Consider the following 7,500-nt stretch of genomic DNA (forward strand, 5'->3'; position numbering starts at 1 on the left):
GTTCTGTATGTATTCAGAAGTTAATAGTGTTAACGGTTTGTGAGAAATTTACATTGCTAGACAAAAAAAGAAATTAAAAGGAAATAATTAAATAAATAGATAGACCAATGAAATTAAAACCGAAAAAAAAAAATGCAAGGGGAATACAACATGTAATTAAGTTGGCGATTCACAAGGAATCTCAGACATCAAACTGTATATTTTTTGTTGTTTATATATAAACATATATAAACAAACATATATTGTTTGTTGTTTATTTTTGGGATATATTGAGGAATATTTAATGGAAAGGAGTCACAATCGCTTTTTGACAATGTCGAAGTGTATAGGTGGCTATAGAATTTAAAGTTTTCATTGGAAATGATAGCCTCATCTGTAATTTCCTTGTTGTTAAGACGGGCTTCCGCTTTGCTCCGCTCCTCCTCTCCTCCGCTCTTCCGCTCCGGGCCCTGGAACTCCCGATCCGCGGGCCTTCGGTGAATTCCGGGCCAGTTTTTTGCTCTTCTGCTCTCCTCCCCTCCTCCGCTTCTTCGCTCCCCCGCTTTGGACCCTGGAACTCTTGAACAGGGCCGGGCTTCTGCCCTCCGCCTCTCCTCTGCTCATCCACTCCAGGCCCTGGCACTCCCTGTGATCCAGTCATTCGCATGTGCGTGCCCGGAGGTCCGGGAGCTCCACTCAAACGTCCGGGGGGGGTAAGGGTAAGGGGTCCTGTCCCCCCCCCTCGCCGCCTCTGAGAAGAGAAACATCTCCTCCACTCCTCCGCTCCTCCGCTGCGGAACCAGGTATTACCGATCCGCCGGACTCAGGCGAATTGCAGAAAGGGGTTTTGCCGTCCTCCGCTCCTCCGCTCCTCCGTTTCGGGCCCTGGAACTCCCGAACCGCTGGACACAAGCGAATCACGGTCCGGGCTTCTGCTCTCCTCCGCTCCTCACCTCATCCGCTCCAGGCCCTGGTACTCCGTGTCCGCGGGAACCCCCCCCAACCCACAAAAACAAACTCTCACACACACACAAACACACGCACACACACACACACACACACACACACACACATACACACGCATACACACACACAAACACACAAACACACACAGACACACCTGAACTCATCATAGCTGTGCTAATAGCATTGGCCGAAACGTTTCCACAACCAAACCAACATTAGCTCATCCACTCATTCACATATGTGTGTGCCCGGAGGTCCGGGAGCTCCAGTCATAAGTCCGGGTGATCTATGTCCGGAGAAGGCTCACATTAGCCGCTCTAAGGGGTCCTGCTGCCCCCCAGCTTCCCGGCCTTTGAGAAGAGACACATAACTCCGCTCTTCCGCTTCTCCGCTATGGGCCCTGGTACTCCCGATCCTCCGAACTCAGGTGAATTGCGTGACGTGCTTCTGCTCTCCTATAAGCCCCTACACACTTCGAACACGGCTGTTATCACCCTGTTACTGCATTTCAATGACACCCATTTGCTTTCGATCTCAGTGTCTGCCACCGTACGGAAAAGCGGGGGGGTGGGGGGTGGGGGGGCATAAGCGCATTCGTGCTGTAAGTAATCAGAAGTTAATAGTGTTAACGGTTTGCGAGAAATTTTTAATGCTAGACAAAAAAAGAAAATTAAAAGGATATAATTAAATAAATAGATAGAAAAATAAAATTAAAAACGAAAAAAAAAAAATTGTGAGGGGAATATAACATGTAATTAAGTTGGCGGTTCACAGGGAATCTCAGACATCAAACTGTTTTTAATTGAACATAAATAGTACACCCAAATATACAAATGTACAAATAAACATAGCAAGTTAGAACTGAATGTCAATGAAACAACCAGGCATGAGGAAGCAACGGACATGAGGACATTTGTTCTGTATGTAATGAGAAGTTAATAGTGTTACAGGTTTGTGAGAAATTTACAGTGCTAGACAAAAAACGAAATTAAAAGGAAATAATTAGATAAATAGATAGACAAATGAAATTAAAACCAAAAAAAAAAAATGCAAGGGGAATACGACATGTAATTAAGTTGGCGATTCACAAGGAATCTCAGACATCAAACTGTATATTTTTTGTTGTTTATATATAAACATATATAAACAAACATATATTGTTTGTTGTTTATTTTTGGGATATATTGAGGAATATTTAATGGAAAGGAGTCACAATCGCTTTTTGACAATGTCGAAGTGTATACGTGGCTATAGAATTTAAAGTTTTCATTAGAAATTATAGCCTCATCTGTAATTTCCTTGTTGTTAAGACGGGCTTAGCTTTGCTCCGCTCCTCCTCTCCTCCGCTCCTCCGCTCTTCCGCTCCGGGCCCTGGAACTCCCGATCCGCGGGACTTCGGTGAATGCCGGGCCAGTTTTTTGCTCTTCTGCTCTCCTCCCCTCCTCCGCTTCTTCGCTCCCCCGCTTTGGACCCTGGAACTCTTGAACAGGGCCGGGCTTCTGCCCTCCGCCTCTCCTCTGCTCATCCGCTCCAGGCCCTGGCACTCCCTGTGATCCAGTCATTCGCATGTGCGTGCCCGGAGGTCCGGGAGCTCCACTCAAACGTCCGGGGGGGATAAGGGTAAGGGGTCCTGCCCCCCCCCCCTCGCCGCCTCTGAGAAGAGAAACATCTCCTCCACTCCTCCGCTCATCCGCTGCGGAACCAGGTACTACCGATCCGCCGGACTCAGGCGAATTGCAGAAAGGGGTTTTGCTGTCCTCCGCTCCTCCGCTCCTCCGCTCCTCCGCTCCTCCGCTCCTCCGCTCCTCCGCTCCTCCGTTTCGGGCCCTGGAACTCCCGAACCGCTGGACACAAGCGAATCACGGTCCGGGCTTCTGCTCTCCTCCGCTCCTCACCTCATCCGCTCCAGGCCCTGGTACTCCGTGTCCGCGGGAACCCCCCCCAACCCACAAAAACAAACTCTCACACACACACAAACACACGCACACACACACACACACACACACACACACACAAACACACAAACACACACAGACACACCTGAACTCATCATCGCTGTGCTGATAGCATTGGCCGAAACGTATCCACAACCAAACCAACATTAGCTCATCCAGTCATTCACATATGTGTGTGCCCAGAGGTCCGGGAGCTCCAGTCATAACTCCGGGTGATCTCTGTCCGGAGTAGGCTCACCTTAGCCGGTCTAAGGGGTCCTGCTGCCCCCCAGCTTCCCCGCCTTTGAGAAGAGACACATAACTCCGCTCTTCCGCTTCTCCGCTATGGGCCCTGGTACTCCCGATCCTCCGAACTCAGGTGAATTGCGTGACGTGCTTCTGCTCTCCTATAAGCCCCTACACACTTCGAACACGGCTGTTATCACCCTGTTACTGCATTTCAATGACACCCATTTGCTTTCGATCTCAGTGTCTGCCTCCGTACGGAAAAAGCGGGATGGGTGGGGGGGCATAAGCGCATTTGTGGTGTAAGTAATCAGAAGTTAATAGTGTTAACGGTTTGCGAGAAATTTTTAATGCTAGACAAAAAAAGAAAATTAGAAGGATATAATTAAATAAATAGATAGAAAAATAAAATTAAAAACGAAAAAAAAAAATTGTGAGGGGAATATAACATGTAATTAAGTTGGCGGTTCACAAGGAATCTCAGACATCAAACTGTTTTTAATTGAACATAAATAGTACACCCAAATATACAGATGTACAAATAAACATAGCAAGGTAGAACTGAATGTCAATGAAACAACCAGGGATGAGGAAGCAACGGACATCAGGACATTTGTTCTGTATGTAATGAGAAGTTAATAGTGTTACAGGTTTGTGAGAAATTTACAGTGCGAGACAAAAAAAGAAATTAAAAGGAAGTAATTAAATCAATAGATAGACAAATAAGAAATTAAAACGAAAAAAAAAAAAAAAAAATTGCAAGGGGAATGTAACATGTAATCAAGTTGTTTTTTTTTTTTTGTTTTTTTTTTTTACCAAAAAAAAAAGGAACCTCGGACATGGGTAACTATATTTTTTAGTTTTTGGATTTTTCCATAAGTTTTAAGGATTTTTTTTTTTTTTTTTTATATTTCAAAATCGTTTATGAAGACATTAAAATTTGGGGAGCATTTTTGCATTCTGTTCTTGTGAATGAAGAACTTGGCCAGGCCTAAAAGAACATTGACACAGAGTTCATCTGTTATGTTGCTTATAAGTAAACAGAATGTTATATCATCTTTTGAGAAGGAAACTGGTGACGATGGAATGAGAAGGAGAAAAAATATATGGTCAGTGGTTTCAATGTTGTCTTCACAAAATGTACAAATATTATCTTCAAAATTAAAGCGTACCCTCGATAATTCCTTAGATGGGTAGATGTCAGTCATAATTTTGAAGTGGGTCTCTTTTGCCTTGGGGGTATGGGTAGAGTCAGATACATGGTTCGCAGCGTGGCAATCGATTCCTCATCAAATTTATTTAAAATATCCTTTTTTTTTTTTTTGACGTCCAGGGAATAAGTTTCCTGTGAAACATTTCCTAATAAAGGAGTTGCCGCGCTTTCTGTCCACAATTGAGATTCCCTGGAGTGATAGTCGGGGTAACTGTGGTTGTACGGTTCGGTGCGTCATTATATTTTTGGTCAGGAATACAAATTGTCGAGGCAGTGCGTTTCGTAACTTTAGCAACTCTAATATGGGAGGCTTGAATCTGTGTGTAGTACAGAACTGCTCATTGTCCAGAGGACTGCCAGTGTCATCCATCAAGTCAATTATCGACCATATACCTTTCTCAAAGCATTCCTTGTAAAACAGAGGTTTGTTGCCATGCAGTACATATCGATTGTTCCAAACTATTATACTGTGTGGTGAGAAATTGTGTACGTATATCATTTTCCAGTATAATAATATTTGTTTATGGAACTCTGAACATTTGACAGGAATCTTGTTGATATCCAAGTCAGAGATAAGCAGAAGACTCAGGCCGCCGACTTTGTTGAATAAGTAGTTTGGAGTACAATACCAGAAAGAACGATGAGGTTTGATCCAGGATTTCAACCAGTTCACCTTCAATGTCCCATTCAAGCAGTCCGACTCTATCACTTTCAGCCCTCCTTCACTTGTTTCTTTCACCATATGTGATTTTTCTTAGATGGTGTGGTCTGTTCCTCCAGATAAAGTTGAAATTGATTTGGTTAACAGATTTTACGAGTTGATTTGGAGCAGCATTGGAATACGCTGGGTATATACATCTGGATAAACACATCCATTTTAGTCAAATATATCCGGCCTAATATTGATAAATCTCTCTGGAGCCATATATTAGAATTAAGCTTTACTTTGATTCAGTTTAGATTCAATGTTCCTGGATTGATTTAACGTTTGGTCCTTGGATAGGAAAATGCTCAAGTATTTTATTTCTGATTTCATGGAAACATCGCTGATTTCCTTTAGTGGCGAGTCATGCAGCGCAAGAAGTTTGCATTTCTTTAAGTTTAATGACAATCCTGAAGCCTTGGAGAATGTTTTGGTTGTTTTCGGCACTTATTGGGACTTGATGTTCATTTTTCAAAACTAAGGTTGTGTCATCTGCCAGCAGGCTAATAACAATTTCAGTCCCCAGCACGTCTAACTTTTGGATATCGTTGCTCTTTTCAACATAAACGGCTAGCATTTCGGTAGCAATTATAAATAAATAGGGTGAGATGGGGCAACCTTGGGGGATTCCCACATCAACATGGAAGCTCGGAGTGGTGCCGCTTGGCAGGGTGACACAGCTATGAATATTCTCATAGAGCCCACGGATCACATTCCTGAATATTTAACCAAATCCAAAATGTTCGAGCGTTGCTATGATAAATGGATGTTCGACCGAGTCAAAGGCTTTAGAAAAGTCCAAGAAGGATATGCGGCCATTATCTTCAATGCGATACGCCTCTAAACCCATCGCTCGCCCCGACTCGGGGAATCCTAGAGCCTACTTGCACCCCCGCCCTAACTTAACTCCCTCACTCGTGGAGCTCCCTGAGCTCCACACATCCCGGAGCATCACGCCGACTCATTCACATTTGAATGATTGTCTTTATTTTATGTCCGCTAGATAGAGGCATCCGCACATGCGCATCAGTGGAGCTTCAGGCCGGCTGAGGCATGGACTGAAAATCATAAAGACATGTGTGATGAGCTAAAAGGAAGATAAGCATATTTTTATAATAAATGTAAGAAAGAGAGGGTAATGCAGCCTCAGGGCGGCACTGGCCCGTGTCTCTCCAAGCCTGCCTTTGGGGGGGGGGGGCACGGAGCAGTGTCTCCCTGTGCCGGTCCCAAGCCCGGATAAATGCAGAGGGTTGCGTCAGGAGGGGCATCCGGCGTAAAACGTTTGCCAAAACCAAACATGCGAGTCAACCATAACTATACCATACCGGATGGGTCGCGGACCGGGTTAACAACGACCGCCATTGGTACTGATGACCTACAGGGTACTAATGGAAATTGGGCTACTGTGGGTCGAAGAACAAGAAGAAGAAGAAGAGGAGGAGTGCGTGTTCGGAAGCAGAGAGAGAGGAGGAAAGGAAAGAGCCTGGGACTGAGAGTAGGGACTTTGAATATTGGGACTATGACAGGAAAAGGTAGAGAGTTGATGGACACGATGCAGAGAAGGAAGCTGGATATACTGTGTGTCCAGGAGACCAGGTGGAAGGGTAGTAAGGCTAGAAGCTTAGGAGCAGGCTTTAAGTTATACTATTATGGTGCTGACAAGAAGAGAAATGGAGTAGGAGTCATCTTGAAGGAGGAGTTCGTAAGGAACGTCCTAGAGGTGAAAAGAATGTCAGATAGACTTATGAGTCTGAAATTGGAAATTGAAGGTGTGATGCTCAGTGTTGTTAGTGGCTATGCGCCACAGGTGGGATGTGAACCTGAAGAGAAGGAGAAGTTCTGGAATGAGTTGGATGAAGTGATGCAGAATATTCCCAGAAATGAGAGAGTGGTAATTGGTGCAGACTTCAATGGACATGTTGGTGAAGGCAATAGAGGGGATGAAGAAGTGATGGGCAGATATGGTATCCAGGATAGGAATGCAGAGGGACAGATGGTGGTAGATTTTGCAAAAGGGATGGAAATGGGTGTAGTGAATACCTTTTTCCAGAAAAAACAGGAACATAGGGTAACTTATAAGAGCGGAGGTAGGAGCACGCAGGTAGACTACATCTTGTATAGACGAGGTAACCTGAAAGAGATCGGTGACTGCAAAGTAGTTGTAGGTGGGCGTGTAGCCAGACAGCATAGGATGGCGGTTTGTGCGACGACTCTGGTGACAAGGTAGATGACGAGGACAAAGGCAGAGCAGAGGACAAAGTGGTGGAAGCTGAAAAGGGAGGAGCGTTGCACGGTTTTCAGGGAGGAGTTGAGAAAGGGTCTGGGTGGTCAGGGTGAGCTGCCAGATGATTGGACAACAACAGCTAGTGTTATCAGGGAGACAGGTAGAAGAGTACTCGGTTTGTCATCTGGAAGGAAAGTTGATAAGGAGACTTGGTGGTGGAATGAGGAAGTGCAGG

The sequence above is a fragment of the Fistularia commersonii genome, unplaced genomic scaffold (genome assembly GCF_037954325.1).
Source record: "Fistularia commersonii isolate RoL2024-O1a breed Wild unplaced genomic scaffold, RoL_Fcom_v1.0 HiC_scaffold_37, whole genome shotgun sequence".
Lineage (NCBI taxonomy): Eukaryota > Metazoa > Chordata > Actinopteri > Syngnathiformes > Fistulariidae > Fistularia > Fistularia commersonii.